The following is an 11,008-nucleotide window of genomic DNA, read 5'->3' as shown; positions in this document are numbered from 1 at the left end:
ACCACTCAGACCAGGCTGCAAAGTATTCTCATAGACTTCAAAGGTGCACCTGAATAAACATGCTATACCATACATCCAATAAGAGAGAGGAGGCACACTTTTGATCAAGAAAAAACATAAGCGCACGCCTTTGATCTCTCTCTCTCTCTCTCTCTCTCTCTCTCTCTCTCTCTCTCACACACACACACACACACACACATAATACCATTTTATGGTGGTTAGCTGTTTTATTGTCATGCATTTTACAAGGTAAGATAACCATGTCCTGTATTCAAAACCACTGAAAATGTCTATGGTGGTGCTGTGCCTAATATTGTGCTGGTGTATGCTGGGTAATCGCACAGCTAGCGACTGGGTGACTTTATTCACCCGCTTCGGCTGTTATCAGTCCATATCCCCTAGATATGGACCATCTCCTGCTAGATTGTTCAGAAGGTTGTTATCATCCATCCAGATGGAGGATCACTAACAGGAGCGTGGGATGACTCCAGAATCCACTCTGGCTGCAATCCGGTGGATACAGCAGTGTTTACAGGTAAGACCGTTTAAACGGACAGCATTTATAGAATGACTATTAAAAGTCAGACCAGCGAGTGTCAATAATGTTAATGTGGTTATGTTAGTAATACACCGAGTGCTAATATAACAGCTTTAAGATGCATTTGTAGATGTTATTACGTGTTTTACCGTCTTTATGGTGCTAGCTTAAAGTTACGGTGTAAACGTTAGCTTATATTGGAGTAAAGCTGTTACTGTTTAAACGATGTTAGCACAGAAATATTAGCTTCTGTCATGACTGACGAAGTTACTAGTTAATAAAGTTTCCAGTAAAGTGTTTAATCGCAGCCACAGACTGACAGCAAATATCTCGATTAGCTTCAGTGCATCTGTAATAAATATGTGCAAGTTTCAGTGCTTCGTTTAAACTGTATGATACTTATACTGACCCAGGGTCAGTGTAAAATACAATCCTAGCTGTGTGAACAAAGCCTGGCTCCTTTAATCCTGCATGAAAAACCTCAGGATGCAGGCTATTATTATTCTTTCCTGCTGGCACACCTGTCACACCTGAGAGTCAGCTAGAAACTTACAGTGACGTGGACATCATGCAAAGACTGCCAGACTCTGTAATACTGCAAATGATCAGTGACTCAAGTTAACACTAAACTTTAAACGGTACCTCTGTGTCTCTGTGTGCTGAACATTTAGGATTGAGTCAGGCTGCATCTGTGTTAGTCCTCTGACAGACTGGTGACCTGTTCAGGTGTGCTCTACCTATGACTACTGGGACAGGCTCTAGCTCCTGTAATAGAAATTTTATGTTATTCTCATTTAAAGCATTTAAGTGCTTATGCATATGCTTAGTTGTGACACTGTTATAGACTGTTCAATGAAAGTTTCTAAAACTAGATGAACTTACTTCAGCAGTTTGAGAAAACAACTCCCTTTACAGGTGCTGATAACGTCAAGGGCACAAAACAGCATAACCATTGATCCGTTAGGTTTCATAGCGAGACACGTGAAGTGGCAGAGCTGACATGACTGAACTGTGATGTTTGATGTGTGTTTGCTCTCCTGTGCACAGTAATAAATAGCATGATCACAGCTCTTTCTGTGTTGCAGACTTTATTAAAAAAATTCCATGACATCTACTATAACTGAACCAACCTGGTGCTCTTCATTTATGGAGGCTGTTGAGTCTGAATGTTGGATGTTGTGTATCTCGTGTTCTCTGGGCTTTGTTGTCCTCAGTCTTTTTGCAGGATCAGAAAACAAAACCGGGAGGCGCGTAAATGTTTCTTCTCCATGATGTTTCTTCAAATGTTTCTTCTGGATGATGATATGACCGTGACACGGGATGCCACCTTTGGTCTTGTGACGAAGCAAAGCTCAGGAAGAAGTGTGATTAAATGGTACCCACATGTTGAGAAGGATGTACAGGGCACCTGCAGCCAAATCCAAGCTTCAGCTTAGTTGTAGTTGCAGAATGCTATAGGACTGAGACATCTAAGGCATCAAATGTTTGATTAAACGGATGAAAAAGAGAAGTTTTTTCCCTATAATTATCACTTCTTAAAATCTGTAGCAACTTCAAGTCTGTCAGCATGCTGAGCATGCTCAAAATGTGACATATTTTTGTTCAATATTTAATTTCTTTCAGTTGCAATTGTTAAATGAAAAAATATATATTCTTATAATTTTTTATTAATCCTTTATTTATCCAGGTAAAAAATCTCATTGAGATTAAAAATCTAATTTCCAAGAGAGACCTGGCATCATAGCAACAAAAGTCACACACCACATAGGTATACAACATTTAAATTTAGCAAACGAATTTATCAAAAAAACCCCCACATATATCTGTATTAGTTTTAGTAAATTAATTTGACACCTGTATTGAAAATACCATATTGTATTCATACAGAATCAGTATGGTATCATTGTTTGTCTGTTCACTGATTGTTGAAGCTAAGAGCTACTTTGATCTGTTTAGATCTAAAGTATCCAAAGTTGAGTTCTAATGTTTCTTCACCCCTGTGTGTGTGATATGTGATTTCCTACATGCTGGCAGGGCAGAGCAGCAGTTTGTGCTCACAGATGGTGACGGTGTGGAGAGACGGTGGTATTTCCTCAGAAGAACCAGCAGAGTCACAAAGGACACCAGTCCATCTCACCACCTTGACTTGCTGACTGATGTTCGTCTGCACTGCACAGAGGAAATCAACTGACCGAGGTTTGTCCAGTGACGTGTTATGAAATGTATATTTGTTTTATGCTTACAGATATGTTTTTCTTGACAGAGGCTCTGCAGAGGTTAGACAAAGCAGAGAAAACATGTGCTTTACATTTTACTGTGATTTATTGAGATATTTGTTGCCTGATGTTCAGCAGGAATGGAGAAATAGAATCAAAGGGAGATGTTTTTCCTGTTTTTGTAATGATGTAAGTAAATCTTCAATATTATTTATTTGCTTGGTTATATTAGGAGCGTTTCTGAGTGAGGGGGAGAGGAGTCATCATCCAGGTAAAGTGACGTGGATCAGTGGATACACTTGTCTCCCCTTTAAAGGAGACGATCCAAGTCATCCTTAAATGTTAGCGCTTTCAAATACACAAACATTTTTAAAGGACAAAAATGAACATCCAACTTTGACTGTAATACAAAATAAATCTTTGCATGTGTGTTTTCAAACTCTCAGATGGGCAGTATATCAGTCTTGGACTGTCTAACCTGCCGGAGCAGCACTGAATGACCACCGCACGAGCATGTTCCTGCAACATTCAGCATCTGATCCTTCATCTGTGTGCTTCTGCTTTTGGTAAGTAGAGTTACCCAACTCCAGTAACTCTAAACACATGCCATCCATTTCTAACGGCCTGGTTACTTCCTGTCAGTTACTTTAGAAACCATGTGGTCACCTGACCTAACACTGTTTCTTCTTCTTCCCCTTAATGTTGAAGTGTCAAATGTCAAACAGCTGGAGAGGAAACTACACCAGTGTACTGGGATGTTTCAGCAACACGTGCCAGATGCTGTTCCTTCATGGTGACATCACCAGAGGCAGTCCCGCCCACCTCAGGACCCATTGATTATGATGATCTGATCCATCAAACCCCCAGCAGGTGAACTTTATTCATGACATAACACCGCAACAATGTAAAAAATTAAACAGCAACAGTCTAAATGTAAAGTGCATTCTAAAGTCCTCTTCAATAAATTGTATGCAAAGAGTCATCCAGGTCACTACAGAACCCAGAGTCTTCATCATTAAATCTCTGGTTGCTTCAGTTTTTCTATCCTATATCAGATATTTTAAAGGTTAGCTTAGGTAAAGTTCCATTCTCATGGTGAGGCAAAGTGCTTTATGTGTGTGTGTGCGTGTCATGAACGGCTATAAAAGGCCTATAATTAAAGAACAAAGTGGGGTTTGAGTTCGAGTTGCGGCAGACTGTCACTACTTGTAAATGGAACGCAGCCTTCCTACGGCAGACAGCTAATAACAGGAATCGGACGCGGTCCAGCCAAGTCCACAGCAACCACCATAGCAACCGCCTAGCATGACCTTAAAAACATATTCTGTCTTCATAACTATCAAAATCGTGAAATGATTTGCAAAGTGTGAAAGTGTTACAGCTGCAGAGAGCTATGGCGGTATCTATGGAAGCTGTTTACATAGCTAATAATATACGATGTAACCATGGAGACAGTCAGTCACTTGAGCTAGCGGTGCATGTTTACTACAGTGAATAAGGTGATTGAGTGCACAGCGTCCACACTCTGCAGGGGGTAAAGACATTACTTCAATATTATTTTATATTGATATATATTAGCCTTCTGTTGACCATCACCTCAGGTTCACCATTACAGTTTCAGATTACAGATGCACACTGTCTAAACACATTCAAAAACTCATGTCTCAGAAATAAGCACAGCTGTTCATGTTTGTCATTAGAGTTTTATTTGTAAGAAAATTATGAACTTCATATTGTGCATTAAATAAAAGAACATTTCACAACTCTGAGTCAACAGAAACAGGTAACAGAAATGTCTCTAATGTGTACAGTGTAGTGTAAGCATTAAAAGATCATAAAGGAAAAACTAACATTTATGTGAAACTAATTGTAATAAAAAATGAGCAGGTGCTTTATAGATTTAAAAGAAAGAATCTGAAAACAACACTTTTTTGGTCTAAGTGATCAAAGTAGAAAACAGAACTGATGTTCAAGAACAAACCGTAGCTGCACTAATATTACACATCTCGATCGTTGTACTGAACAGACATGTTGCTTTTAAAACCACATGCAGTGTGTGACCATGACTGTTCACTGAGACCATGAACGCCACTTCGCTGAAGCATTCTTCTTCTTCTTCTTGCCATTAAATTGGAAGCAGAAGCAGCACGAGCTGATTTGATCTACTGAAAGGAAAAAGCAGAACATCTGAGTTGAAACCAGTCAGCTGAAATCATTAAGACAGGAACAAATTCAATGCAGTGTCTCAAGTGGCTTAGCCTGTTACAACTGTTGATACAAGCTAAATACGGTTAACACACAGTGTCAGGGAGCTCCAGTGTGGGAACTAGTGGCTTTAGGTTTGTAGTCATTTAACTTTCATCCATTCATTCATTTAATTCAGGAGGAAGAAATGCCAGGTTGGTGCAGGCTGGTTACATGCATTTGGTCCCATGCTGTCTTTAATTAAATGACTTGGTTCATTTTATGGCTGGGCTGTATGTGTTATTGTTATGTATGTATGTATGTGTATCATGTTATTTGGGCAGGAGTACCTGTCCCCTGTTAGACTTAGAAAGTTTCTCCATAAGTAGAGTTTCTAACTCTTCTAGCACATCTGTGGCTGACAGCTTTTTGGTGGCTCTTTTTACCCCACACTGGTTGTGAGTGTGTAAATAGCCCCACTAGTTATTTTGGGTTGCAGTTAACTAGGGAGGAAGGGGTGGGTATGCCATGATTAGGTGAATAACAATTATATGTGATACATAAATTTCACAATGCATGCATATATCTCTATCAATTAAACCTGGCCTGAGGGCTGCCATTTTTTACATTCAGTTATTTCTCTTAGAAATGTTGGAACTAAATAATGAATGTGTTACAGTTAAAGTGAAACACTGGTCAGTGTAAATGGCTCATTGGGACACAGAAACCTTTAAATTAAACCTGATATCTAGTGTCAAACAATATCAAAGCTGTAAAAGATGTTTACATTCAGAATTTATAAAACTATGATTGTAAATAAATTCAAACAAGTGAGCTTTTCTCTTTGTGCTGAATATCAACACTGTGGTTTCTTAGACTGTAAGCTTTACTTTAGTGCAACCAGTTGCAGAAGCTGCCACTCCAAATGTCTTTTGATAACAAGAAAAAAATACCTTTTCAGTACATGGCCTGAAGTTCTTCTCCGACATCTTCTGCAATCGGCTTTGTCTGCTGGTTTGAAGACAATAAACCACAAAAAAGATGATTTAGTCACTTTGTCTGTGTCATGCAGCTCGAATGTGTCGTGTAACGATGTTGAATAGCCGTCGTTATCCCTCTGCTTTGAGCCTTTTATCAAAAGTTACAGCTAACTTCATGAAGTTGGACAAAAAGGCTTCATTTCGCCGAGACAGTGCGTTTCTGACTATTACATGCATTTGAATGGAGTTCTTGCACGAAACAAAGTATAAGTTTTCATTATGTGAATAACTTGTATTTTACACTGACCCTGGGTCAGTATCAACTTCATGAAGACAGCTGTAACTTTTGATAGAGGACTCACACACACACATATTTATGGCTTTGCCTTATAGAATTCAGCATCTCCGTGCTGAGGAAATAGGTTTTGCAGCTGTTTGAGCTAAGATTTTCAAGTTATTCACAAATCCATTCAAATGCATGTAATAGCGAGAAACGCACTAACGTGGTGAAATAAAGCGTTTTTCCATAAACTTCATAAAGACAGCTGTAAATTTTGAGAGAAGACTCACACACACATTGGGGGGATATTGAAGTCTATAAGATAAAGCCATGAATATGTTTGTCTGAGTCTTCTATCAAAAGTTACAGCAAGCTCTATGAAGTTGATGAGAAACGCTTTACTTTGCCAAGACAGTGCGTTTCTCACTGTTACATGCATTTGAATTTAGTTCTTGCCCGACACAAAGTATAGGTTTTAATTTGTGAATAACTTGAAAATCTTAGCTCAAACAGCTGCAAAACCTATTTCCTGAGCACTGAGATGCTGAATTCTATAAGGCAAAGCCATAAATATGTGTGTGTGATTCTTTTATCAACAGTTACAGCTGTCTTCTTGAAGTTGATACTGACCCACGGTCAGTGTAAAATACAATCCTAGCTGTGTGAACAAAGCTTGGCTCCTTTAATCCTGCATGACAAACCTCAGGATGCAGGTTATTATTACTCTTTCCTGCTGGCAAACCTGAGAGTCAGCTAGAAACTTACAGTGACGTGGACATCATGCAAAGACTGCCAGACTCTGTAATACTGTGAATGATCAGTGACTCAAGTTAACACTAAACTTTAAACAGTACCTCTGTGTCTCTGTGTGCTGAACATTTAGGATTGAGTCTGTATTGACTTTATTTATTGAGACTTTAATGTGCTAAAAGCAGGTTGAAGACAGCTCAGAAACATTTGAAGATTAAAATTTAGCATTATGGCTGCTGGTGGTTTGTAAAGCCTATACTCAGCTGTAGTTTTTGTTACTAATTTATGTTTGTTGTTGTTTAACACAGATTTCAGAAGAGCAAATATGCTTAATAGTTTAACTAGATTTCATTTGTCAGTGTGTGACTGCTGAGTCACCTGAAGAACTCATTTCATTCATTCTCCACATGATGTTCATATACAGAAATGTTTCACAGGAACTGGTTCCTCCCAAACTGTGAACTAGTGTGTTTCCATAGATTATCTCTGTATGAATGTACTTTTAAATGAAGGCAAGTGTTTGTCCTTTTTTGTTCCTCAGTTACAGTACGTGATATCTTGATATCAGGCGGTCAACACTGGGGGAAGACAAGAAGCAGACGTACTTCCAAGAGGGAGCTGCAGTGAGGACACAGCCAGGTCACTGAGGTCAGAGGTCAGAATCTGAAACAGCTCAGGTTTATATTTTAGGGGTTATAAAAAATCAAAATGTATTTATGAAGAAACCTTTAAATAATAGTCATAATTATGATTATTATAAGAAATATCAAACATTTAAGTGGATTTTCTGTTACACATATTGTATTAGCCCTGCAATAAACTGGCAGCCTGTCTTTGTCCTGTATCAGCTGGGATAGGCTTCATCCTCCCGCAACCCTGAATTGGATACATTGTATTCCAATTATGTAATCTGATCATTTACAAACTCAAGGTATCTAATCAAAATGTAAGTAATAATTATAAAATGGGAAAGCAGAAATAAGTGTGACATAAATGTAAATGTGTTAGCTGACATAGAGGACAGCTACATGTAGTCTGAAAAACCTTTGTTGTCAAGTTTGCAGGTATATCAGCACGAGACATTCTTACATAGAAGAGTCTGTTAAAGTCTCTAACTCAGCGAAGCATTATTGGTCCCGTCTGTTTGGATAAATATAGTAAGTTGATGTTTGTCCATTTATTGACACATTTTCTTAAGTGCTTATCCAGTTCAGGATCACAGTGGAGCTGCAGCTGGATATGTTCATTAAATAAACCTTACAAAAGTTAACAATAAACCTGCATCCATGTACGTTGTTGTCCACAGGATAAGAAAATCAAACTGGAACACTGTGGAACATGTTAATAAATGTTTGTGTGTTTATGCCTGTGTCTTTCACAGGAGGCGCTGGAAGGTTTCCCTAATAGTTCCTGGTGAATCAAAGCAGAACCATAAAGGTTGCTGGATTGCATGATGGCCTTACCCCTGAGCAGTCATCCTGTTAAAGGAGGAACCAGTTAGAAGCTGTTTTCAAAGTAGCTGAGCAGATTTCATCTCAAGTAAGCGATTAACTGTTTGTTCATCTGTTCTGCCACTTAAAGAGCATTTAAGGACGTCTTTTGAGTGTCCAGCTGAATTAATTCTACTGGCTCTCATGGTCATTTGTTATTATAGACATATTTTTCATGTTCATCCAGCTATTTAGTAAATTCTATCTATTTAGTAAAATCCGTCAGCTATAAAATGTAATATAAATATAAAAAATATCTAAATATCTCCTGCACTTTATATTTTAATGATGTAAGTCTGTTATCGTGTTACATTAGCATTCCTCACATATCAATGAGATGCTGTACAGTACAATCCTACTGATGCAGCAGAGGGATAACGACGGCTATTCAACATCGTTACACGACACATTCGAGCTGCATGACACAGACAAAGTGACTAAATCATCTTTTTTGTGGTTTATTGTCTTCAAACCAGCAGACAAAGCCGATTGCAGAAGATGTCGGAGAAGAACTTCAGGCCATGTACTGAAAAGGTATTTTTTTCTTGTTATCAAAAGACATTTGGAGTGGCAGCTTCTGCAACTGGTTGCACTAAAGTAAAGCTTACAGTCTAAGAAACCACAGTGTTGATATTCAGCACAAAGAGAAAAGCTCACTTGTTTGAATTTATTTACAATCATAGTTTTATAAATTCTGAATGTAAACATCTTTTACAGCTTTGATATTGTTTGACACTAGATATCAGGTTTAATTTAAAGGTTTCTGTGTCCCAATGAGCCATTTACACTGACCAGTGTTTCACTTTAACTGTAACACATTCATTATTTAGTTCCAACATTTCTAAGAGAAATAACTGAATGTAAAAAATGGCAGCCCTCAGGCCAGGTTTAATTGATAGAGATATATGCATGCATTGTGAAATTTATGTATCACATATAATTGTTATTCACCTAATCATGGCATACCCACCCCTTCCTCCCTAGTTAACTGCAACCCAAAATAACTAGTGGGGCTATTTACACACTCACAACCAGTGTGGGGTAAAAAGAGCCACCAAAAAGCTGTCAGCCACAGATGTGCTAGAAGAGTTAGAAACTCTACTTATGGAGAAACTTTCTAAGTCTAACAGGGGACAGGTACTCCTGCCCAAATAACATGATACACATACATACATACATAACAATAACACATACAGCCCAGCCATAAAATGAACCAAGTCATTTAATTAAAGACAGCATGGGACCAAATGCATGTAACCAGCCTGCACCAACCTGGCATTTCTTCCTCCTGAATTAAATGAATGAATGGATGAAAGTTAAATGACTACAAACCTAAAGCCACTAGTTCCCACACTGGAGCTCCCTGACACTGTGTGTTAACCGTATTTAGCTTGTATCAACAGTTGTAACAGGCTAAGCCACTTGAGACACTGCATTGAATTTGTTCCTGTCTTAATGATTTCAGCTGACTGGTTTCAACTCAGATGTTCTGCTTTTTCCTTTCAGTAGATCAAATCAGCTCGTGCTGCTTCTGCTTCCAATTTAATGGCAAGAAGAAGAAGAAGAATGCTTCAGCGAAGTGGCGTTCATGGTCTCAGTGAACAGTCATGGTCACACACTGCATGTGGTTTTAAAAGCAACATGTCTGTTCAGTACAACGATCGAGATGTGTAATATTAGTGCAGCTACGGTTTGTTCTTGAACATCAGTTCTGTTTTCTACTTTGATCACTTAGACCAAAAAAGTGTTGTTTTCAGATTCTTTCTTTTAAATCTATAAAGCACCTGCTCATTTTTTATTACAATTAGTTTCACATAAATGTTAGTTTTTCCTTTATGATCTTTTAATGCTTACACTACACTGTACACATTAGAGACATTTCTGTTACCTGTTTCTGTTGACTCAGAGTTGTGAAATGTTCTTTTATTTAATGCACAATATGAAGTTCATAATTTTCTTACAAATAAAACTCTAATGACAAACATGAACAGCTGTGCTTATTTCTGAGACATGAGTTTTTGAATGTGTTTAGACAGTGTGCATCTGTAATCTGAAACTGTAATGGTGAACCTGAGGTGATGGTCAACAGAAGGCTAATATATATCAATATAAAATAATATTGAAGTAATGTCTTTACCCCCTGCAGAGTGTGGACGCTGTGCACTCAATCACCTTATTCACTGTAGTAAACATGCACCGCTAGCTCAAGTGACTGACTGTCTCCATGGTTACATCGTATATTATTAGCTATGTAAACAGCTTCCATAGATACCGCCATAGCTCTCTGCAGCTGTAACACTTTCACACTTTGCAAATCATTTCACGATTTTGATAGTTATGAAGACAGAATATGTTTTTAAGGTCATGCTAGGCGGTTGCTATGGTGGTTGCTGTGGACTTGGCTGGACCGCGTCCGATTCCTGTTATTAGCTGTCCGCCGTAGGAAGGCTGCGTTCCATTTACAAGTAGTGACAGTCTGCCGCAACTCGAACTCAAACCCCGCTTTGTTCTTTAATTATAGGCCTTTTATAGCCGTTCATGACAGGCGCACACACACACATAAAGCACTT

At 38.4% G+C, this 11,008-nt stretch overlaps 1 long non-coding RNA gene across 5 annotated transcripts; it reads left to right on the top strand.

The window, feature by feature from the left end:
• The first annotated feature begins 336 nt into the window (after positions 1-336).
• Positions 337-10,426, top strand: LOC113016411 (uncharacterized). 5 transcript variants are annotated; one of them, XR_013904525.1, is made up of 9 exons: positions 337-1,913; positions 2,578-2,734; positions 2,987-3,095; positions 3,201-3,320; positions 3,463-3,624; positions 7,490-7,603; positions 8,330-8,487; positions 8,915-8,972; positions 9,945-10,426. It is a non-coding gene; the product is annotated as an uncharacterized LOC113016411 (long non-coding RNA). The 5 variants fall into 5 exon arrangements; XR_013904526.1 differs by having other exon boundaries at positions 2,573-2,734; positions 2,987-3,025; XR_013904527.1 differs by having other exon boundaries at positions 2,573-2,734; positions 8,918-8,972.
• The last annotated feature ends 582 nt before the right edge of the window (positions 10,427-11,008 follow it).

Source organism: Astatotilapia calliptera, chromosome 22 (genome assembly GCF_964374335.1).
Source record: "Astatotilapia calliptera chromosome 22, fAstCal68.1, whole genome shotgun sequence".
NCBI classification, from domain to species: Eukaryota; Metazoa; Chordata; class Actinopteri; order Cichliformes; family Cichlidae; genus Astatotilapia; species Astatotilapia calliptera.
Note: the sequence above shows the minus strand (reverse complement) of the source record. Positions and strands in the feature narration are given on the sequence as shown.